This window comes from Vigna radiata, chromosome 6 (genome assembly GCF_000741045.1).
Source record: "Vigna radiata var. radiata cultivar VC1973A chromosome 6, Vradiata_ver6, whole genome shotgun sequence".
In the NCBI taxonomy this organism is placed as follows: domain Eukaryota; kingdom Viridiplantae; phylum Streptophyta; class Magnoliopsida; order Fabales; family Fabaceae; genus Vigna; species Vigna radiata.
Genome location: NC_028356.1, coordinates 17,119,111 through 17,145,011, shown reverse-complemented (window position 1 = coordinate 17,145,011; position 25,901 = coordinate 17,119,111). Strand labels below are relative to the sequence as shown.

Below are 25,901 nucleotides of genomic sequence, written 5' to 3'. Positions count from 1 at the left end.
CAACATAAACAAAAATTAAAGTAAAGATTATAGCTTCCCTTACCTTAGGGTTTCACAACACAGAAATATTTAAACCTCGACTGCTTACTAGCACCACACAGATTTTCTAGAAACTCCTATAGTTACCAAATGAGTGAGGCAGAACAGAGAACAGGGAAGAGAGCTTTGAAGGGTGAAGTTGGTTGCTTAAATAATAAAGAACTTTGAACCCAACGTTTCTATATAAACATTATTTTATTAATATGTTTAATCTTATTATTTAGTATCACCTCTCCACTCTCAAGGCCAACTTTTTTGAGTCTTTACACTTTTATACCAAGTATAATACAACTATCTATCTATGAAAAATATGATGAAATATTCACATTTTCTTTAATGTAATATTCCAAGATATGAACTTATTTAACTGTATATAAGTTGAAAATATTAATAGATGTCCTTTTAAATTAAATTTTAACCACTAATTTATTTTTTTAATTTGGAAAGATGTAATTAGAAAAGTTTGGAATTGGCTTTGATCTCTCCTTGATGTAGTTGTCCGTGATGGTGCTATGTTTGGAGTTAGAAGAATTGCATTTTGGGATGTATTTCTAATAATACAATGGCGTGAGAATTACTCTAGGTTTTTTTTTTTTTGGCATATGACAATATCATTAGTTTAAGGGTTAACATGGACCATAATTTTATTAATATTATCCATATTTAATATTTTTTCTATGTTTGTAATAGCATATTTATTTTAGACTGAATATAGTCATGTATTATTATTATTTGTTAAATTAGTGTTTCATTCTCCTCATTTTGCTTTTAGATTAAGGGTGTGTTTACTTGGGGTGTTCGGGGGAGAGTGATTGAGTAGATTTGAAAGGATTTCAGGATAATTTTTTTTGTGTTTACTTGAATGGATTTGAAGGTAATTGAGAGTGGATTTGGAAGTGAAAATTGTGAGAATTAGTGTAGGATTTGATTGATGTGATAATTTTAAAAAATTTATTTAATTGATAGAAATTAAAAATTACCAAAATGTCCCTAGTTATTAAAGTAATATAAAATTATAATTGTTAATGTTATATTTAATTGTAAAATGTTTATAAAGAGTAAAAAATTAAAAATAATGATTAAAATAAATTTTTAAAAATAAAAAATTATAAATTTATTAATTAATATGTTTATGAGATAATTTGAATTTGAAACTTAGAAAAATAAAAAACTTGCAACGTTCACTTTCATTTCCAGTAACTCCTATGCACAGTGCAGCGAAGGGACATATGAGACTTTTTCACTTGAATCTCTCCAAATCTCGCCTTCACAGGGGGTGATTAAAAAGTAACGAATCCCACAGTTCCTTGCCCTCCAATCTCTTCAAATAGGTGCAAGGGAACACAAATTAACCTTCCATTCCTCATCTGCAAACAGTGTGTCACCCTCATGTGAACACACCCTAAATGATGATAACCTTAAAGAATCATATTCTTTTTAAAGTATAGAAATCAAATTGAATTAAAAATAAATAAAATTAAATAATTACTTTAAGGAAAATAAATACTATTAAACCTACTATGAATAAAATATTTAAGTATATTTTGAAAATGTTTAATATTTTTAAAAATTTAAAAATTCAACTTAGAAACAGGTGAAGGTGAAAGTAAATTATTAGTTAAATAACATAACAACTTCTTATATTTTTATAAAAAAATAAACTTTAGTCGCTTACTAAGCATAAAAATATAGAAAAACATGAAAGTATTACCTTCTGAATACAACTAATGTTTGATCATTTTTCTTTCTAGATATCAACATCACATTTAAAGATCATTAAGAAAGCTTATTAAGGTGCTTTGAAATTATCTAAAATCAAAATGTGTAAAATAATGAATAATAATACACCTTTCGTTAATTATTATCTTTTAAATCTTATAAACTTAACTAATTTTATTTCCCATCAATCCAATCAAATCAAACAGGATGATTACATACTCTATCTATCACCTCCCATTAATGATTTTCAAATCAAGGAGTGGAGGATAAACAAAACAATTATAGCCAATAGCAACAAAAAGCAACTAAGCACGTAACTTATATAAAAGGGACAACTCATAATTTTCTATCATTGTGTGATTTGATTCAAAAAAAGTTTACAAATTGTTCTTTTCAATGTTCAATGCGTAAACTCCCTTAAGCTTAATTAGGAATATTGATCAGAAAGGTTTAGATGTATTTATTTGAGAATAATCTATTTTTGTAATTAGAATTACCATATTTATTTTTAAAGTGAAAAGTAAAAAAATATATATTAAATTATGACGTTATAGTGTTAGTTATATTTAGTGGTGAAGAGTTTTTCAAAAGAAATATTAGAACATTAATGAGATACATATAAATAAATGATATCATCCAATAAATATTAAAATTATACAAATATTTTTTAAGCTTAAATAATTAATATTTTAATTAGATAAATTAAAATAATTATTACATGAAGTTAAATTACTATATTATAATTAAAAATTTAAATTTAATTTGCAAGTGTTAATAATTTAAATTATAATATTATTATATATTTACATCTTAAAAAATATAATATAAAAAAATAATTTTTAAGTTATTTTTATTTTAATATTTAAATTAGAAAGAAGAAACAGGGCTAGCAGGCTGATCTGTCTTTAGTCTGCAAATTTGACGGATTAAACGGATTCCGTAAAAAGAGGTTGGTGAATTAAAAATTTTAATCGACTCATCTTTTTCTTGATTTAAATACAAACATATTTCATGTGATTGATGTAATGATAAGAAAAAGTTAACGGTCAACTAAATTTGATTTTATGCAAAGGCTATAATTTTACATGTTTATCAATTGTTTCTTAGGTTTCTATTAATAATAAAGTGAAATTTTTTATTTCAAGGGAATGTTTTCAAAATCTAATGTAATTTTAAAAGTCACAAAGAATTGGATACTAAACATTTTAATGACATTATAATTTGAGTTTTAGCATTATTTTACTTTTATGTATGTTTTTTTATCCTGTTGATTGTTAAATATATATTAAAATAATGACAATCAACTTATAAAATTATTATAAAACAATTATTAAATAACAATTAAATTAAAATAATTAATTATCATATTAACTAAATATCATTTTTTAAATTAAATATTATTCATATCTAAAATAGTTTCTATTTTGATAAAAAAAAAGTATAATTAATTTGTAAATTAAAGTACAATTTCTGAGATTAGATATAAGGTTTTAGTTATTTATTATTAGGCATTCTAAATATTTTAAATTTAAATTTATATATTAATTTAAAATCAATAATAATAAATAGTTAAGACCTTAGTAAATGTTAAAAATCAATTTAAGTAATAGGTATGAAGGAAGTGTTCTTTGAGGATCAAAGTAGCGCAACGGATGATGGTGAGTATGGAAGAAATAGGTATCAGGCAGAGAAGATGAGTGAGCCTACGGTTTCAAGTAGGGATGGCAACGGGTCAGGTTCGGGTCGGATAGTGTGATATCCGAACCCGACCCGCCGGATGAAACTGTACCCAAAACCCGACCCGCTACCCGCCGGATATCTGTCTAAAAAAAATCCACGGATTTTTTTAACCCGCGAATATCCGCTGGATATCTGTTTTCAATCTGCAGATTTTTTTCAACCCGCAGATATCCGTTGGATATTTTTTAAGTTTTTAAATGAAATCCAAATTAAATTACAAAAAAATACAAATAATATTTAAAACATATATCCAAATAAATTAAATGGATAAGTAAATAAAAGTATTCAAATTAATAAAAATTAATAGTGCAACATGTATCCAAATACAAGTAATTTTAAAAATAATTGTTCTAAAAATAAGATTCCAAGATTTATGTTTCTTGAATATGTCATCACCCCGATGGGTTGTTAACGTGCAAAAGACACTCTGATATAAAAATGTCTAAATAAATTTTATTAGGACAGAAGAGGAAGATTATACCTAGACATCAATGGTATATTTATAGAGCTTGTGGCAACCAAGCCCATTAATGAACCATTAGTGCAATATTTATTTAGGCAATCAAACCCAATAATCAATAATTAATATGGTACATTTCGTAAAAAGTAAGACAATCTTACCTATTAATTAGTGCAATATATTTTTAGGCAATCAAACCCAATAATCAATAATCAATACAATATAGTTTGTAAAGAATGAGGAATCTAACCTATTAATACATGTTAATTGTCCATAAATGACAATTAGTATACTTCATATATTACAATTTTAATTGAATTTAACCTTGTAGAATATAAATTAATGTTAATTTTAATTAAATTTAACTTAATAAAATAAAAATTAAATTTTTATTTTTATTTTTTGCGGGCACCAGATATCCGTGGGTACGGATAATATAATACCCGCACCCGACCCGTTTATAAGCGGGTATTAAAATACCCGCTATCCACGGGTATCAACTATCCGTCACAGATTTTATCCACAGATATTCACAGACACAGATTTTTTTTTTGCCATCTCTAGTTTCAAGCTACATGGTCAACTTTAAATTAAAGTACAATTTCTAACATTAGATATAAGGTTTTAGTTATTTATTAGGCATTCTACATTAGTTTTAAATTTAAATTTATATATTAATTTAAAATCAATAATGATAAATAGTTAAGACCTTTAGTAAATGTTAAAAATCAATTTAAACTATAATTAATAACTTAATTATAATTTTACATTAATAATAAAAACTATTTTAAATATCAATAATTTTTAGTTTATAAAATGTTTTTAAAAAAATCCGAAGACATATTATTAATTTTCAATTTTGTTTTTAATCAAAAAAAGATACTATGAACAATATTAAATTAAAATACTGAAAATATCATATTAAATAGTTAAGTTTCATCTATTTAATCCTTAATGTGTTAGTTTAAATAGTCTTCGCACATGATTAAAAATATTATTAATTTTGATTGCTCAATCATTAATTTTAAATTTTCTTATAAAACAATTAATGTGGTGTTATTACTTTTAATCATCAATCCAAGATACATTTTATTCTATAGATGATGGCTAACAAGGACAGTTTGTAGAATCTAATGTAGGAGATTCAAATCAAAATGATGTTCCTTTGTATATTCAAATCAAACTGAAAGTTCAACTCCTACTATTAACTCAAGAAAATTATTGTGAGAAGTTTGGAATCACTTTAAGAGACAAAAAGTAGATGAAAAATGAAAAGTGATGTGCAATTATTGTCCCAAAATTGTAGGTGATACAAAGTAAGGTACGTCACATTTGAAAAACCATTTCAAGAGTTGCAAGCTTCGAACAACACAGGACATCAGGCAATCATTTTTAAAAACTCATAAAGAAGGTGGTGAAACCGTAGTTGTTGGCAATTGTGTTTAATAAACAAATAGCTAAAGATGCACTTCGTAAGATGATAATTCTACATGAGTATCTAATGTCAATGGTTGATCACATAGGCTTTAAAGAATTTTGTGTTGTTGTACAACCTTTATTTAAAATGGTTTCTCGAAACACCTTAAATAAGGATATTATGAACAATTACAATGCCGAAAAAGAGAAATTGAAATTATTGTTGTCAAGGATTCAAAATCGAGTTACAATTACAACTGATATGTAGACTCTAGTAATCAAAATAGAGGCTACATGACCATAACATTTATTGATAATTTATGGAGGGTACAAAGTCGACTTGTGAAGTAATAACACTATACTCTATTTTAAGTGTAATTTTTATATTAACAATATTCTTCACTAAATTAATAAAATATGAATTTCAATTTTAGGTTTATGTATGTGTTTGCTCCTCATATTAGTCAAGTTCTTGCTGAATTGTTGGTTGAATGTTTAATGGATTAGAATCTAGATAGAAAAGCTTCTACTTTGACAGTTAATTATCGCACTACAAATGATGCTATGATTGATCACATTTTAGACAAGATTTCACCTAGGTCTCTTATTTTGGATGGCCAATTGTTTCACATGCGATGTTGTGCACATATGTTGAATTTGATTGTAAAGGATGGTTTGTCCATAATTGCTAATGTCATTGAAAATGTCAAAGAAAGTGTTAATTTTTGGATAGCTACACCTAAAAGAGAAGATAAATTTATAGAGATATGTGCTCAATTGAATATCCCATTCAAAAGAAAATTAATTTTTGATTGCAGAGCTAGGTGGAATTCTACATTTTTAATGCTTCAAGTAGTCAAACAATACAAAGATGTATTTTATCGTTTATCACAACGAGAGAGTCAATATAAAGTTTTACCTAGCGCACATGATTGGCAAACGGCACATGAAATTTGCCAAAAGTTAGAAATATTTTATGATGTGACACTCTTGTTTTCTGGTACCTCTTATCCAACTATCAACATTTTCTTTTCAAAGGTATGTAAAATTATGTTGGCTTTGATGGAATGACTTAACTTTCCCAATTCTATTATTCACCAAATGGATGCATTCATGGTTTTAAAGTTTAACAAGTATTGCAGTGTGATTAGTAGAATACTAGCTATAGGTATTGTCTTAGATTCAAGGTATAAAATTGATTTGTTGGATTATTTTAGTACCGATGGTTGATTTCTTACTCCACATCGGAGTAGATTATACCTAGACACTTTAGAGGCATTAATGTGTGTTCAAGATTGGTTATGGAGTGACATACAAGGTAATAAAATGAACAATTCAAATTACATATTTATATTCATTCAAATGATTAACTATGACAATTGAATTTATTTTCCTTTTTCAAGTTCTTCAAAATTGAAAGGGGATAACATGAAACTTAATACAATACTAGAGAAGATAATTGATGATAATGTTAGTAGTTTTGTTCATAATATTTTAATATAATTTTATTAATAGTGTCACTTTGTCATTGATTGATGACTTATTTGTATTTATTTGTTTCAGGAATTAAGTGGTCAAAATGAAGATATAAGAGAAGAAACATAATATTGAAATGTTATATTTAGAAAAATTATTTTTAAAGTTACTTGTATTAATTTTAATTTATATTTTAACTTTTTTTTACTTATCCATTGACTTTATTTGGATATATGTTTTAAATATTATTTGTATTTTTTTTTTACAATTTAATTTGGATTTCATTTTAAAATTTATAAAATAGTTTTTTTTTTTTTTTTAAATATTAGTGGGTTGAAAATGGGTATCCAACGAATATCCATGGGTTGAAAAAAATTTGCAGATTTTTTTATGCAGATATCTAACAGGTAGCAAGTTGGATAACATGTACATTTTATCTAGCGGGTCGGGTTACGGATAGACATTATCTGTGTCCGATCCGACCTATTGTCATCCCTAATTAGGCATGTCTGAACATAAGGCCCCTAGTCGAAGTCTTAGAGGAATAAAGGTTCATCCCCCAATGGAGGAATGAGGGAAATCACTTTCATTCCTACAAACGACGCTATTGTTTCGATCCTAAGTTTATCACAGTTCTATCCTTAAAAGACGTCTAAAATAATTGAAGAAAATGATATTTAAATTGTCTTTAATCACGACTTTTAAAGAATGTGAGACTATTGAACATAATAGAACAATAACTTTTTAAAGAATGTGAGACTATTGAACATAATAGAACAATAACTTTATGTATGGTATGAAATAAAATAATAATATTAGTTCTAAATTTTTTCTTTACTCATTATTTATCCTTTTTGTTTATGCTCATCTTAGTTTTTTCTGTTTTTCAAAAAATATGAATTTTTAATAGTGGTGAGGGGTAGGAAATAAGGAAAGATAAAATTGACATGATGAAACGAGACCTTTGAGAAAAAGTGAATTACTTAAAAAATACAATAACATTTAGTCTCATATTATTATAAAATAAAAAAAAAATAGGTCTAGTTGTATATAATATTTAAATACTAAGGTGAAACTATATTAAGAATTCAACTCATTATACGACTTAGATGAAAAATAAAAAAGAATTATATAAGAATAGATTTACAAAGGACAAGTTCCCAGCTTTATTCCTATCAAAATTAAATAGAAATTTCACATTAAAAATGTAATTTTGGAAATCATTTCTAATCTTTCCCATGAACACATTTCCTAATGATAAATGTGATTGAGAATGTTCTTGAAAATCAATTTAAAAGGAGTTGAAAATATTTATGAAATAAACTTTAATTGATTGGCGAATGCTCATCTCTAATTGGGAATAACAAGATAGTGTGGAAAAAATAATTTAGAATAATTTAAAAAATTTTAGAAAGAGTAAAATAATCCTTTTAAAAATTATGAGGATGCATTTAAAAATTATTGTGGTGCAGGATGAAAAAGTCTATTCTAAGTTCATAGATGATTTCTAGGCCCAAGCTTTATACCAGGCTGAGTGACGGGAATTTCCTAATGTACCCTTCCGGTTTCTCCTGTTCCGTTCATCCGTCTCACTCTATCCCACTGTTTCTCCTGGTAGCCTTCGTTGCATCAGATCTCAAAGTGTAACAAATTTCTTCCTCTAAACTTCAACATTCTCTTTCACACAACGTCCCTGTCTCTCTCTGATGCTATTGTTAATGTACAATTGCTGCAAACGCCCATATCACCATGAAATAGACCTTAACGGTTAGTGTCTCTGTTTTCCACTCCTACCCTCGTCTTAATTTCCCATTTCCATTTCAAAAATCAAAGTTTTTTTCATTTTCAGCAAATGGGTATGCGTTGTCTCTATTTTTTTCATTCGTCAGATCTCATAGCTTCATAGCATTGTCACCATTCCATTACAGTGACCCAACTGTGAAGTTTCCACTTTTTTTGTTTTATTTTCGAGTTGGTGTTCTTTTGCAGCTGGGAAGCGTCGGAATCAACCAGCAATTCATGGCATTTACTCATGTGACAATGGAATCGGACAAGTACATATGCATCAGGGAAACTGCACCTCAGAATAGTGTTGTTAACATTGACACGAGTACGCCAATGCAGCCTTTGAGACGGCCCATAACTGCTGATTCTTCTCTAATGAACCACAACTCGTATTCTTTCTCTGAAAGGTAACGTTGGAGGCTCTGATTTGTGTTGGTAGCTCCTAATTGCATATCATGCATGTTTTTCTCTGATTTTGTGGCAATGGAAGAATCAAAATCGATAAGTTCTGTATACGCATCTCGTCATGGTGAATGATCACTGTGGTTCGTGTCATTGTGCCAGTTCATGATTCGGATAACTGCAGCTTGTGCACATATGGATTTTGTATGTCTCTGAATATGAGGATCTATTTTCAGCCCAAGTTCCAGGGACTAGGCAGGGTCATTTACAAGTTTTTAACATTGAAACAAAAGCAAAGATGAAATTACATCGGATGAAAGGACAGGCGTAAATCTGTCAATGATTTAGAATTAGATATGATCGAGGTTTTTAATTATTGTTGTAGAACATTGCATGTCGGTGGCTAAATGACCAACTGTGGTCAATGTGATCCACAATCACGACTTTATGTAGTTGTGGCGGCCACCAAAGCAAGCAGATGCTGTGGCTGCATCACGTGATGTAGTTTGCAATTTAAATCCATGAATCTTACCTTATAATATTTCGTAGAGTGTGTTGGAATGCATATGTGATTATTAATTATCATGTGTTTGATGTTTCAATTCCTTCAGGTTATCTTTCGGAAGTGGATAACTCCAAACACGCTAGGAATTGTCACTCGGACGGCTGTATGTCATTGGTCAGTTGAAGGTGAGTTTTTATAATTTTCTATTACTTTTAATATGTCGTAATTACCTGTTTTCCATATAGAATTCTATTTTCTAATTTGACATTTGAACATCTTATACGCCAATTTCATGCCATGCACTAGAACTTTTTATCAATAGGGCATATTAAAAGGGTAATTCAGTTTTTAGAGAATGTGAAATGCTTTATGACAAAATATGTTGTTTGGGTAAGGATTTTGAAAGAAATTGAAATTCTAGAATTTCATTAGATTAAGTGGATTACTTAAAATTAAAGAATTTCAAATTCTACATGAAAAGCAAGAATTTGAAATTCTCCATATTCTTAAGTTCATATTTTGTAATTTGGATTGTCTTGCCCAGGTCAACTTGGCCTAACTAAGTTTGATAAGGTTTTGACCTATCGTCTTCGGCCGACACAAGCCCAACCTGACTCAACTAAACTTAACCTTATATGTCTCGATATACCTGGGCCTAATTGACCTAAATCGAACCCGGCTAGACCTAACTAAACTTAACTCAAGATGGACCTAGCCTAATTAGGCTGAAAGTGATCCTGCCCCACCTAGCTTGATTTAGACTTTGGTCGACCTCGACATGGGCCAACTTGGCTTGTTGGGCTTGGGCTAACTTGAATTTACTTGAATTCAAATAAACTCAACTCAACCGACTTGACTACTAGGACCCACCTTGGCCAAGCCCAAATAAACTAAATGTGGGTAGACCCTAACTCAGATGAATGTGGATTTATCCCAACTTGATCTAATAAGGGTTTGCCATGGGCTACAAAAGATTATCAATATTGATATTTTTGAATTTTGAATTTTTAACAATTATTTGATATTTAAATAATTTTTGAATCTGGTTGTAATTGAAATAATTTATCCAAATAAAAAATTTAAAGTTCACTAAATTTGAATTGCCTTATCTAAACAAAAAATTTGAAAAATGAAACAATGTGCAATGACATTAATTCAAATGTAATGTATTTGAATGCCTTAGAAATTGTGAAATTTCCTACCTAAAAACAAGGTTAGGTTTTTGTATTTAATATCTTTTCCACTCTTATATTCTAGGTGATAGTGAGCCAATGAAGATTTTTGGTTTTAGAAATTCCTTCTGTCAGCATATTAATGGTCTGCAAACGGTTGGCAATCTATTTGTCTGGCCATTTGTAAGAATGACGTTCATTCATCCCTTAAAATGTATGAACTAACTAGAGGGGTATCTATCTTTACTTGTTCTCCTAGGTAGACTCGTTTTACAAACATGTTATGATTATATGGTGATGAAAATCTACGAACTAACTTATACTTCACGATTTACATGTCAAAGCACTACCATTTACAAAATATTAATGTTTCTTTTGTAATTAGAAATTTGATATACATTTATCATCTACTTGGAAACCTTTAAGTGTTATAACACCTTTAAGATATGTAAATACCTCAATTCTCCCCCTTGTGCCTAGAATTTATGGAACTCATGCATGGAAAATGTGAGTGACCTAACAAAAGATCTAAGATAGACTTTGGTAGCATTTTAAAATTTGGGTTTTGGACCTAATTCAATGCTACAAAATCAACTATTAAGGTGAGAACTACTCAAGCTTAACAAGCACTAGTTACTATTTACTATTTAGGTCATATCTCCAGGGGATGTCAGAGGCTACTGATAGGCATAGAGACAGTGATAGGAAATGGAATGTATATATTAGGAGAAAATTTATTAATAAAAAGTAGTTAGAGGGGAATTTGTGTCAGGGCAGGGGGTGAGCCTTTATGAGAGAGTCTTTATATTGGATGAAGGGCTGTTGTGTGGGGTAGTTTTCGGAGTTGTGTATAGTTGACAGGAACTGCCGTCTTGTGGGAAGGGAAGCATCGTCCCTTGTAAACAAATACCTTGTTTCATTTTTTCCGATTCACTGTGAGAGTAATATCATGAGGAACATTTAGGAAAGGTTGGTGTGTGATCTTGTTTTTTGGGTCTTGGAACATAACAATTTGGTCTGACCAGGGAGAATTATGGAGAATAGAATGAATGCTATAGAGAAATGGGCCAGCGAACAAGAGAGAGCTATGGCGGAGGTACAAATGGATATCATGAAAGATAGTTTGCAAGAAATCAGTGAGCTGCTGCGTCATTCAAAGAAAAGCGAGAAAAGCCTGGAAGGGGTTGGAGGAGGAGAGAAGAAAGATCTGTACACGATAACAGATTCGATGAGGAAGGGGAAGAAGTCCAGAGACATTGGATGAAAAGGGTGGAATTACCTACATTTGAAGGGAGTGCTCAGTTAGGGTGGATTTCAAAGGTAGAAAAATTCACGCCAAGAGAAAAGTTAGGCTTGGAATTAATCATTATGGAGGGGAATGCAAGTCAACGGTTTAAATTCTGGAAACAAAAAACAAACGATCCATTTTACGAAGATATGAGAACTGCGTTGAATAGGAGATTTGGAGGGAAGGACCGCAACACAGTTTTTGAACGTTGGCAGCACTAAGGCAAAATTATAAAGTAGAGGATTACATCTAAGAGTTTGAATTGTTGGTGTCACAAATTCCGCATATTGCTGAATTGTTGGTGTATTTCTTTGCTGATTTACAAAATAAGATATGCAGTCAGATTAGGCCACATGATCCGAAAGATTCAATTTTGGCCATGGAAATTGCTCGTGAAGTGGAGGATTCAATGAAAGATGCTAGATCAGGGAGAGGAGTATTATACCGAAATAACAACTCCAATTTTCTGTATCAAGGAGGGACAAGAGTAGTGTCACGTACAAAAACCTTTAAAGGAGTAGGAAGTTCGCAGGTTGCTTCCAATAATGATAGCAATGCGAGGAAAGAAGGGAATGGAACAACATATGGTTCAAATATAGGAGGAAACTCAGCAGGAGGCCTGAGGAATCGAGGATCAAGAGGATTTCCGTATACCGGAGTATCAGAAGGAGGGAGGAAGGTAGGTGTTTCCATTATTGAGGGGCTTATAGTCCAGGATACCATTGTGAAGAAGTTGAGGATCATCATCTTGGTGAAGAAGAGAAGGCGGGTGAAGTAGGAGTAACAGTGGGAAAAAGGACTACATTTAAGAGTAATTGAGAGAGCTTGAAAACTCTCCTCATATGTTCTCATATTTATATTATAGGATCCTGATACAATATGTATAGGGAAGATCAAAGATCAATCATAGATACTTAGATACAAAGATAGGTATGACTAATAAGTATATAGCATTTTCGCAATGCAACTAATTCCTAACTATATTTAATGCCTATTCTAACACTCACCCTAAGATGAATATGTACCAAGCTTGGAATAGATAAAATCAATTCAATGTCCCCTTAATGATTTTGTTAACACATCTGCAAGTTGATTATTAGATCTAACAAACTTAATACAAATTTCCTTCTTCTATTTTCTTTGCTGTAATCTCTATACATGACCCAATTGTCGTTATCTAGTTTCTTTATTAATTATTTTAGAATTTACTATCTATCTGTAGGTGCTGGAAATTAATCTTGTGACGTTTCCAAATGTTGCTGATGCTAAATTAGCTAATGGCATGTTTAGTCATTACTATCATCCACGGATTGCTCATCTTTGTAAGAAGGCCGGCCTTTTCATACGGGCCCTTCAGGTCCGTTGCTTCTATTCTTATGTCTGATTGTTATTTCATGACAGAATATTCCTTGAACTTCCACAAATTGGTAAAACTGAAATCTGAAGCTTACTGAAAAACTTAGATCATTTGGTTTGAAGAATTGTTTTTTTGGGTTGTTTCTTTTTTTACATTTGATTACAAAAATCTCACTTTATTTTCATTTGCTTCCCTGATTTCAAAAGCTTATAGGAAACTGTGAAAACGTAAAATTTTGTAATAAAAACAGAAAACTGTGGAATCAAAAGTTTTAATGTTTCTTATACAAACTCTGAAACGTGATTACATTCTGTAATTAAAAATGAAAATTGAAAACACATTCTCAAACCAAACAACTCCTTAAAGTTTGAACGATTATTAACAATTTTAAGTGCAGATTGAAAAGCACGAGCTTCTTGAGATTAGGCGTGTAGCTTATATTTATAAAAAAAGCTGGAAGATGGAAGCAGTTTATTGCTTGGTCAAAAAGGGATAATCTTTACAAGGACTGCATGGAAACTTGCTCCCAATCTGGTAACCGTGTACTCTCAGAGGATTTGCTTGTTTACTTTATTGAGCAGGTATGTTTTCTTATTCCTTTCCTTGAAATACCACTCTGCTATTCCTTGCTCTATGTATAGTTGATTCTCAGTTATAAATTTTTTTCTTAGTTTTGTAGTCATGTAAATGCATTCTATAGGATTTCACAAAAAATTTGTTCGTCTAATATCAGATATAAATATTCATCAACTATTATCAATGTTCTATCTCTGCTGGTTAGTTTCCCTGTTGCCTTTCACTGATAACTATTATCCATATGTGACTCACGGATATGATACATGTATTAGATACGACATGTATTTAACAATATATATGCATATTGAAAAGTTTACAAAAATTCTTAAAAACAAGATAAATATATAATTGTTATTGAGTGAAATTAAATTCATATACATTAAATGTTGCCAAAGTTAAAAATTATAAATTATTGTTATAATAAAAGTACTATTAATTTATAGATTAGATACTTCATTAATAAGTATCAGTAGAGTATCGATGCCCCAAATTAAAGTATTGAGGCATCATAGCTTTTCATGTTATCCTTTTTGTTAGTTCCATGAGTTACAAACGGTTGAAAGTCTCACATCGATTAGGATTAAGGTCAAATTAGTCTATATAAGTGGGTGCAAACCTCACTTAATTGAGTTAGTCTTAAAGTCCACTTCCTAACATGGTATCAGAGGTTCTAATCTTAGGACTTGTGAGTTGAAGGTTCGTGATGGTGATTGGCTTAGACGAGTCCCTATATTGAAAGTCTTCTTGACGGAGGGTTAGGCAAGTGTGTCCCTTTGAGATGAAGGTGGTACAAGAAGGACTACTCGTGGTTAGTTCGAGAAGGAAGTGCCAATGCGAAGGGACTCATACTTGTGGAGAAAATTGTTGGGAATCCAAGTGTGAGCTTAAGTCCCACATTGAGCAAAAGTGAGAAAGTTGAATATCATATAAAGATGAAGACCCATAAGCCCATTTCCTTAAGATTTTAGGTTAAAGGTGGTGTCAACCCTTATTTTGAGTTCATGTCTCATTGATGTTGTATCTCTCAAGTGATCATTTCTTGAAAAATTCATCTATAGTATCAAAGCCATGAGTTAAAGTCTATCGTAGCAAGATTTGTGTTTGTTTGACATATCGTTTCACCTACTATCGACTTATTCATTAATGTCTAGTTCCATACACGAGATATATATACTTCAGCATAAGTGGGATATGTTGTATCAATTATAAATAAGATCAATTTACATTGATTTAAAATATATAAGTGGAATCATCTTACAAATCGATTTTGTTGTAAAGTTGAATTATATTTAAAATCGACCTCCTAATAATACACTAATCCAAATACTTTTTCAAAACTCTGAAAGGTGGTCTATGTTTGAACAGTTCTCATTACGTTACGTTGCTGATTGATTGTCATGATGACAAAAGAAAACAATTGTAAATTGTCTCAGCAGTTTTTCTTATGTGAAAAACCTTTTCCCTTTTTTTATGGTAAAACGTAACCGATATTTTAGGATGGAAGATGCCCTTTTGAAGAGTTATTTGTCAGTACAAATTAAATCATAGAAAATTACATATGATGCACTGTTTTTTTGCTATAAAAAATTGTTTTGGATAAAATAGTAAAGACTCGATTTACCCAGAACACTAAGCTTCAATATTTTAGTTCTTCACACGCTCAAATTAGGAAATTTCCTAAGTGGGTGAATAATAATATTCATTCTGTCTTTTTACATATTAAACTGGAAAAAAGAAGGGAAGAGTCCTAAAAATTTAGCACACACTCACCATCACAGTTTCAATGTTTTGTTTTTACTTTTAGCAGACCAAAGGTTTTCCTGGTCGTTGCTTCAACTTCATTGGTAATGAGGAAGAGGAAAATGTACCCAAAATATCAACTTTCCTTGTTTTTAGCTCATTGTTATCAGACATAACGTTAAAGAATATGCGTGGGAGTTATTTCAATTATTAGTTTAAAGAAAATCTCAGGTTCCTATTCAAATTTATCTTTAGTTTGTGATCATAAACTTTAATTTTTTAAATAATTGAATTATAATGTTTTCTTTACTTCATTATGATTTTAACATATTTGTAAAAATTAGTAAAAACATCAAAATATTTTTCAATTATATCTTATGAAAAAAAGAATGGGGTAAAGAGACTAAATTATGCCAGTATAACTTTTACCAAATATTACGAGGTCAACAACTTTGTATAAACCAAGATTGATTTATTTTATAAATTTAATCCTTGACGATTAGAATAACTAACATATTTTTACTATTTTCTTCTCAAATAGTACTTCCTAATTGAAAATTTCAAGCTTTAAGTAAATTTTCTTTAATGTTGTTAATCAAATCTTTTTTTACCTAATTTTAAAATTATTTTATTTATCAATAATATAAAATATATATTTTTTATAACAAGTCTTTTTAAACAATAAAAATGTAAAAGTCCAAAATATATGTTAAATATTAGTTTAAAACATGATTAATACGTTCATGTGTGTCCATTTTTACCTTATATAATAATTAAAATATAAAAATTTATTTTTGGAATTAATATTAAGATAAAAAATATTATTAAAATCTGAAGGGTAAAATAATTAATAAAATGGTTTATATTCATAAGAGTAAAATTGGGAGGAATAAGATGTGTAGATAAAAAACGATTATGGAGCTATACTAAAAGAAATCTCCATCAATAGTTATAGATAACAAAATGTCCAATAAATCAGTATCTTAGTTTATAAGCTTAGGAGCATTCCATTTTACAATCATTTGGCTCAAAAACAAAGCTTTTTTTAGTCAAAATCAAACAGGATTGCATTTTAATTATTAGAAAGAATTGGTGAATCCTTGTTTTTACAAAGACAATGTTCTGTTTGCAGTTGCATTAATTGATGTCTTTATACATATCTTTGTGCTACATGCATGAAGATAAGTTTGGCACCTGAAGTGATGGGTTATGAAGTAGCATCAGCCTCAATTCATGGTAGAAATATCAAGTTGTAAGCACTAAGCTCCAAGCATGAAAATCCATTTTTTTTTTATTTTTTATTTATTTCTTTCTGTGTCAACATTAACCTCAGCAAGTGGATTTCCTTATCCATTTGGCACATGCCATTGTTATGGGAAAGCAAAAGGTGTTACTGCATGAGGCATGCTTGAGATCTTCTGATGACCTTGTTCTGCCAAACATGTGGGTTGCCCAACTGTTGCTAAATTGAAGAAAGAAGTAACCCAACATCACTTCCAATTTCCATGTGCTGCTAAATCCTCATACTTCTCTTTCCTCTCATATAAGCCGCAATTCAAACAGAATACTCCTTACATCTCTCTTTCACTCAACATCCATACCACAATAAAGTGTCATCTTTCATTTTCATTGGTTTTTTTTGGCTCTTAATTCCTCTTCCTTTTACGCTAAATTTAGAACAAGTACTTAATACAATTTAAGTCTAATTTAATTATATTCTAAACTAACAGGGTAAGATCAAGTTTATCTAGTTCTACTAAATATTACAATCAAACTCAATTTTTTTTAGTTTTTTTTGACAAGAAATGTTTATGTTCTTATCAGATTTGGCTGAGATGTTTCCGAGGTGGAGTATAAGGTTCTTAAGAGTCAAATTGTGTTTCTTGTTGATAGAACTTTAAGTCTCATTGAGAGAAGGATAAGATTCACCTGCATAAGACTCTTTGACACTCAGGTTAGTTAGAATTTAAAGGATTTATATAATACACGAGTAATATTGAATGAGAATTATATGAGAATTTTATGTGAGAATTCAATCACCACTCTTTATAGTAGGATATTGTATTTATAGGCTTACTAAACCGTAGGTAAACAAATATATTAAACAAATTTGGTTACTTGAAAATAATCTAATATTATATCACTAGTGCAGTGAAGGGAAACGACTGCGGTTGTTTTTTACTATACGTCGCGGTTTTAGAACCGCAACATATACGGGCGACGTAAAAAGTCTGGGACTTTAGGTCGCGGTTCCAACCGCGGTAATAACATGGGGATATAACCGCGGTTCTTTATTGAACCGCGATCAAAACCCATTTTTAAAAAAAAAAAATCGTCTAACCTTTTGGCCGCGGTTCCAACCATGGAATAGACTTGCTAGAACCGCGGCCTATTCCCTATTTTTTTTAAAAATAAAATCGTCTAACTTTCTACCGCGGTTTTGGCCACAACCGTGGTCTATTCTCCTGAAATATTTTTTAATAGCAGGTCTGTTTTTGTGATATCCACTATCACAAAAACATACCTACATATCAAACAATCACATAATGTACACAGATTCAACGCAGATTCAACAGATTCAACACAATAATCAATATTTACATCCAATTTTGATCCATACATAAATATTCTGACTTATATATTCTACAAAATTACAAAACAAAAAAATTTATTCATCATTTAAAGACAAATTAAGGTTAATTTAATTCAATCATACAATCATTCAATAAAAAACATTGAAATAATCACATATATTCAACATAAAGATAACATTGTAAAATAAATAAAAAAATTAACTTTAAAATCATACCATCATAAAATTATACGATCATACAAAATCTAAGGATACAAAATTATATAATCATTCAATCACATATTCAATCATACAAAATTATACAATCTAATAAAAGTAAAATATAAACATTAATATAAGAACCTGATAGTGTGAAAAGCCAATAACAATGAACAACCCGCGATCAAAATGCTAGAAAAATCAACTCTAAAAAATTCAAACCTGTAAAAATATACAAACAAATATTAGTTTTAGAAATAAAAACAAACATCAAAACGCAATTTACCTCTAAGGGGAAAAATCGGAAAAACCAATAAAAAGACGTTTCAAATGATTTTGATCGGTTAAAACTCTTTCTCAACGTTGACAATGGCCATGACACCGAACAAAAATGGGTTTAAACAGTGAAAAATGATTGAAAATGGAAGCAGAGGATCGCGTGACGAAGGAGGCTCTGAAACGGTTTGCGCATGAAGAAGAAGGAAGATGATGACACTGTTCCTATGTCTTTTATTTTTTTAACCTAAGCAGGAGAATAGACCGCGGTTCACCACTTAACCGTGGCCTATTCTCCTGAAAAAAAAAGTTCAAAAAACATTTGAAATGACATTTTTGAAATTTTTTTCAAACTTTATACCGCGATTCCCCGCCAAACCGTGACCTATTCCCTTAAACATTTAAAAATTAAAATTTTGCTGAGGGGAACCACGGCCTATTCCAGCTACAAATTTTTGACTTCCTACCAAGTCAGATCTGAAAAAAAAAAATTGTAGGGGAATAGACCGCGGTTTCCCTCAGAACCGTAGTCTATTCCCCTGATTTGTTTTTTCAGAATTGCTTTTGGGGAATGTCAGAATTTTGTAGGGGGAATAGACCGCGGTTCCCCTCAGAATTGCGGTCTATTCCCTTGAATTATTTTTTGCAGGGCGAATAGACCGCGGTTCCCTCAGACCGCGATCTATTCTCCTGAATTTTTTTTTTCTTCAGAATTTTGCAGGGGGAATAGACCACAGTTCCCTCAGAACCGCAATTTATTCCCCTGAATTTTTTTTCCAGAATTTTGCAAGGGGAATAGACCGCGGTTCCCCTCAGAACTGCTGTCTATTCCCCTGGATTTTTTTTCAGAACTGCTTTTGGGGAATGTCAGAATTTTGTAGGGGGAATAGGCCGCGGTTCCCCTTAGAACCGCGGCCTATACTGTCGATATAATTTCAAAAATGTCACGCGCAATATTATGTTTCGGTTTCTATTGAACCACGACATAATATGCGCGATAAAAGATTGATTTTTTACTAGTGTATCTTGAAGATATTATATAATCAATTATTATATCAGGATATCTTGAAAATATAATAGAATATAATAATAAGTTATTATCCAATAAGATATTAATTGTAAATATCTTAGAGATATTTCATAATATCTTGGAGGTATGCACATAAGGCGATAGTTCAAAAGCCAGAAAGTGCAGGTTGACCTTGGATGGATGAATGAGTTTTATCATTTTTTGCTAATTTTGGTTTACAGATGTGTATGCATTCGAGCTTAGAAGAATGTGCCTCATTAAAACCTTGTTTAGCAAAAGACCTAATTTAGGGGGAAAAAAATCAAACTAAAGAAAAATACTACACATTCGAAGTAGTGGATGTGTGACCCAATTTATGATAACCCGTTACCAAATGCATGAAGTAGTGGATGTGTGACCCAATTTATGATAACCCGTTACCAAATGCATAACTTGGGGATGTGTGACCATTTGAAGTAGTCCTTATATATGTTTCTATCTATGGACTTATTTGTCAAGGTTAAACATTTTAAAAGTATTTCTTAGATGAATTTCCTTTCGAGCTTATGCTTTGCTTTTAACGCTTTTGAAATTCTTAAGTTGTACTTAAATTTACCAAGGTAGTCACATTTTCAACACTAGTGTAAAATAGGTATATTAGATTGGTTCCACAACTCATCTAGTATACGTTGATGTAATATGTCAAAGATATTAAATTGATTGTGAAACCGATCTAATATATACTCATATTAGATTGGTTCTTGACCATCTGATCTAATACTTTTAATTGAAAAGAAAAAAAGAAACATTTTTGAAAGTGACCATGCAAAGGAGAGACACTCCTTCTAGTAGTGACCATGCAAAAGTTCAAAGGAGAGACAACAAGCCACCAAAGTTCATTGATGAACCACCACGATCCAACACCAACAAACCACCATTAGTGAACCACCAACGAACTACCATAGAGAACACCACATCATAACCGCAAAGCATTGTGGATAGTACATTTAATTGACTTCTTAAAACACCATGGGGCCAACGGCACACATTTGGTAAAGCAATGATGTTACGTTTGTGCTTCATTTGTAGAGGTGATGGGGAAAACACCAAGCGTCGAGAAGAGACAACCACGAATAGAGCTTTCTTGACAAACAAAAGCCCTAGGCATTAGAAAATGAGGGAAAAAAACACTAACTTATTGCATCAGTTGTTGAAGAGTGGCATGGAAGAAAAGAAGAATCTTGTTGAAGCACAATGCAACAACGGTAGGACACGACGACAACAATTATGAGTGGCTTGGAAGAAACGAGAGCTTCGTTGTTTTTTCACAAGAAAGAGAAGAAGAAACAACGGAGGCGTGAGAGAGAAGACAAAGTTTGAAAAGTAAAAAGAGTTTTCGTGCTTTGGAGTGAAGAAGACATATCAGATCGATTATTTCTTTAACCAATCTAATATGTACATATTAGTATTAGATCGATTACTTGTATAACCGATCTAATATGTTATAACCGATTTAGAATACTTTCTAGTATTTACAACATTGCTACCACGTTTTGAATTAAATCGATTATGCTACAATCGATCTTATATCCTATTCTAATATCACCATTTTTCACTAGTGTTATACAGTCACATTTTTGGACGCTTAAATTATTCTCATATTTTTCTAAGATAGTCACTTTTTCGGACACATATACAATCATGCTTTTGGATGTTCAATTTATATTTGGATTTTCCCGAGGTAGTCACAATTTTGGACATTTGTACTCTAATTTACAAGTTAATCACATTTTTGAATGCTCATGCTCGAGTTTTCTTAAGTTTAGTGACATTTTTTTACACTTATTTATACTCGAATTTTCCCAATGAATGATTTTAAAATAAATATTATAAAAAAATGTCAAAAAAGAGGAATTTTATTAATGTTAATGTTTGATGTACCTTGTTAAAATCTTGTCCAACAAAACCTTACTTAGGGGTAAAATTTAGGCTAAGGAAAAATAATACACATAGCCTCAAATGTAACATCACCTATAATACATCTTTAAATGAGTGACATTCCATGTTTTAGATATTAGTTTGCACTTGAGGTCTTCAAGCTTGTATGCTCCATTTTGGATGCATCATTTATGTGGTAAGAACCATTCTTGTTAGGTGATAGTTTTCTTTCAAGTTTGTCTCTTATCATTTTTCGAGCTTATGTCACATAGGGTAGCCTTTGTGAAAAGTTTGTTCCTTTATTCGCATGTTATATCGTCGTGTAACTCTTTGTTTCGTTGCTTTGTTTTTGACCTTTTATCTATAAATGCTCTATCGAAGAGACTTGATATTTTATATTGAGCTGCTTCAAAAATTGTTTGAAGCCTTTGTTAATGTAATTCATTATCGATGACAACAAAGTTGGATAAAACCATGCTTTATTACAATATTCTTCTAAATGAACTTTTGTACTTGTTGTGTAGTGTTAATTGTACCTTTATCTATTTAGTCAAATAAGTTATCACCACTATTAAAAATTTTACTTCCTTACTGGATGCTAGATGGCGATATTGAGTAGTTGCAAAACTATTTCACCTCTAGCCTTTGGACCAGAATGCTCTTGGGCTCACTTCTTCTTAGTGTGACCACCATTGAAACTTGCAACACTTATTGAGATAGGTGTTATAAAAGAAAAGGGAAAATATTGTTTTGACACTGTTATCCACAAAATTTTGAATAAAATGTTATATTATAATAAATATTTATGTAGAAAAGAGATGAAATGTCAAGATAACACTCCTAAAAAACATTGCAAAGTTTTGACCATTAATGTTCATGGTAACACAAGTGAGAAGATTGTCAGTAGTGATGGACTATCTTCTTTACCCATCTCAATAATAAGTCTTCACATCGCATAAGAATGGAATTAAATATGAAAACAATATAAAATTTTACCTGGACCACAAGATGGGTGCCAGATGTTCTTATGGGATTTGGTTGAAATGTCTCCAAGGTAAAGATGAGGCTCTTAAGAGCCAATCTTTCGCTCTTGGTGAGAGCATAGAGTCTCATTGAGCAAGAGGAAGATCCACTTACAAAAATAGACTCTCTTAATGTTCAAATTAGTAAAAGTTTAAAAAATATGTATAATACATAAGTAATATTGAATGAGAATTGCATAAGTATTGAATGAGAATTGCGTAAGAATTATATGTGAGAATTCAACCACCACTAAGATAATGTATTTATAAGTTTTATATGTCAATAATAAATAAATATATTAAATAGATTTGGTTATTTGAAGATAATCAATATCATAATTAAACATATCATAATCAATCATTATATCATAATCAATCATTATATTAAGATATATTAAAAATATAACATATGATAATAAATTATAACACTATAAAATATTAAGTATATTATAAGATATTGTGTCTAAATATTTTGAAGATATTTTATAATATTTTGGGAATATCTACAATTTAGAATTCAATTCTTAAATTTTAAAATATTTTATATCAAAACAACTTCTTTTACAAATTATGAAACATGTAAAATGGCAAAAGATATTTAAAAATAATAATAAATCTACTAAATTGAATTATATCCATTGGATAATAACAGTAAAATTGTTGTAAACCTTTCCAATCAATTAAAATAAATTAAGATGATAATATTAGTTTTATTTTTATTCAATTAGCTCTTGCATCACAACGGTTGAGGATTATAAATATTGAGATGTTTGATTTTAGATACAATAAAATAAAAATACAATCTTATTACAAAACTTATATATTTATTTAATTTTGTTTGAATTTCATTAATAGTTATGATAATTGAACATATATTTAACTTTTATTAATTGTTATGTGTATTTATTAAAATAAAATTAACATTAATATACCATTAATCTTAAAAAATAGATAAAAATTCTAAATTTAAAAAGAAAAAAGTTTATTTTAAAATTAATGACTAATCATTAATAAAATTCATTCAAAATTAACAAATTAAAATTGATATAATTAAATTTGATTTTTTAAAATTATAATACTTATTATACTAAAATGATTATTTAGCGAAATTGCAATGTTTATTTTATTTTATTACAAAAAAGATATCTCTATTGTTCCCTTCCCTCTCCTTGATCGCTTTAATATCTTACGTATAGGGATTTTAAAATTAAACAAATTCGAAAACCAAAACAATAATCGATAGAAAGCGAACAATTGATTAAAGATATATTTTGAAATTCTGTGGATCTATTTTTCTTAATCGATGATTTGGTTAAAAAATTAAGAATTGATCAGAAATTTATATTTATTTAAAGGTAATATTATATATTTGAAATTAATAAACAAATATCTCTTTGAAAATTATGTTATAGTTTAATTATTAGATTAAATATATTTTTAGTTCTTAAATTTTAATACGAAATTAAAATTTATTTATATATGAAATTTTGATATAATGGTCTTTAAATCTTAAAAATGAATTAATATATTATTTTAACTCAATTATATTAAATTTTTTTTAAACATCTTTTGAATTGATGTTTGAGTTATTTATTCTATTTATCATATTTTATCTTAAATTTCAATTTATAAAACTATTTAACACTTAAAAACTAATTAAAATTATTGGATTAAAATTACCATATTTATTTATTTTTAAATTTAGATAACTAAAACTATCAGAATTTTAGATGAAAATGAATTATAATTTTGTGTTCAAATTTAGGAAATTAAAAATATTTAATCTTTAATAATATTATATTTATAAGATCTTGACACTAAACATCTGCAACACGAGGAAAGTTTTTTTAAATATCTAATGTTTAAAGTATTTCCCCTAATTGATGGTGAAAGAAAGAAAGAAAATTGACGAACAAAATTAAAGACTATATGAATACAAGCAACTAAAAACAGAGAGAGCATATTAAAATAGACCAAATCTGTGTGTATGGTTGCAGATGATGTAAAAGAAAACCAACAATGCATGAAGGATCAAGCACGAATTATGATAAGAAAAAAATGGTGTGTGTTTTGGAAGGGATTTTGTCGGACTGAGATATTAACATTTCTGATGTGTCTTTTTTGTTTCCGAATACTTGGATAGTTTGAGTCGTTCACTTTCCTTTAGTTTTGATCACTCGGTTGTCTCTGGTTTAGATTACACGGTTGCCTTTAGTTTGAACCGTTCAGTTGTCTTCTTGACTAAGAGAGGGAAGGTATATGCAAAAGGCACTCTAACGCTCAAGTTAGGAACGGTTTTAGGAATTTTTTGTATCACAATTGTATGTTTGAGTTTTGATCAAATGTTAGTAGGATGTAGATGAGTGTGAGTAGAACGTACCTGACTTTTGGCCCTGGCCTTATATTTATAAGTTGTCTCATAGACCCTGAACTAACACAAGCCCAATAAAATATAAACAGACTTACCTAAAAATCTAACGGGTTGCACATAAACCACTTATCAATATCTTAACCGCTTATCAATATCTTTAATCAGATCTTCCATCAAATATTCTTGACTATTTTATATTCTGTTGGACTATTGGCCCAATAGCTTTAGACGCTAGCCTAATTTTGGCCCATCATTGATATAAATCGTTTGCCCTGGTTGGCCATAGTGGTGACTGAATGGTGTTGAGTGGATGACCGTTCAATCTCAACTAAGTATAATAAATATGCCTCCAAGTCTGAGTTAGGCGTTCGACTTTAGCCATGATTAACTATAGGACTTATGAGTTTGAGGAAGACTGCTTTTAGTCGTTGCTTATAGATTGTTAAGCATAAGGAGCCAAATGGCCAAATACCTGAGACCAAATGACTGAAAGGTTGTAAGGTTGTATGACCGTGTGTTTATGGCGCTAAATGGTTAAGAATCTTGTTAGACTGAACGACTGAACACCTGTGACTGTTTTAGTTTAGGACAAGAGTGAGTTCATGGAGAATATCACCGCTCGATTTAGGACCAGAGGTTCTCGGAGAGCGTTCCCTGGGTTTTGTAGACGAGAGTGAGCATTCATGGAGAATGTTCACCACCGCTTGATTTAGGACGATGATCGGATGATCGGATGGTTAGAGAGAAAGATAGAAGAAGATGAAGTGTCGGCCATTGGATCATGAAACGCGAAACGTCGAAGAGGTCTTCTTTCCTTTT

General features: G+C 30.1%; 1 long non-coding RNA gene across 2 annotated transcripts; it reads left to right on the top strand.

Moving 5' to 3' along the window:
* The first annotated feature begins 8,410 nt into the window (after positions 1-8,410).
* Positions 8,411-15,124, top strand: LOC106764426. 2 transcript variants are annotated; one of them, XR_001375909.2, is made up of 6 exons: positions 8,411-8,617; positions 8,840-9,042; positions 9,649-9,727; positions 13,225-13,359; positions 13,757-13,940; positions 14,616-15,124. It is a non-coding gene; the product is annotated as an uncharacterized LOC106764426 (long non-coding RNA). The 2 variants fall into 2 exon arrangements; XR_001375908.2 differs by having other exon boundaries at positions 13,757-15,124.
* Positions 15,125-25,901: the final 10,777 nt, after the last annotated feature.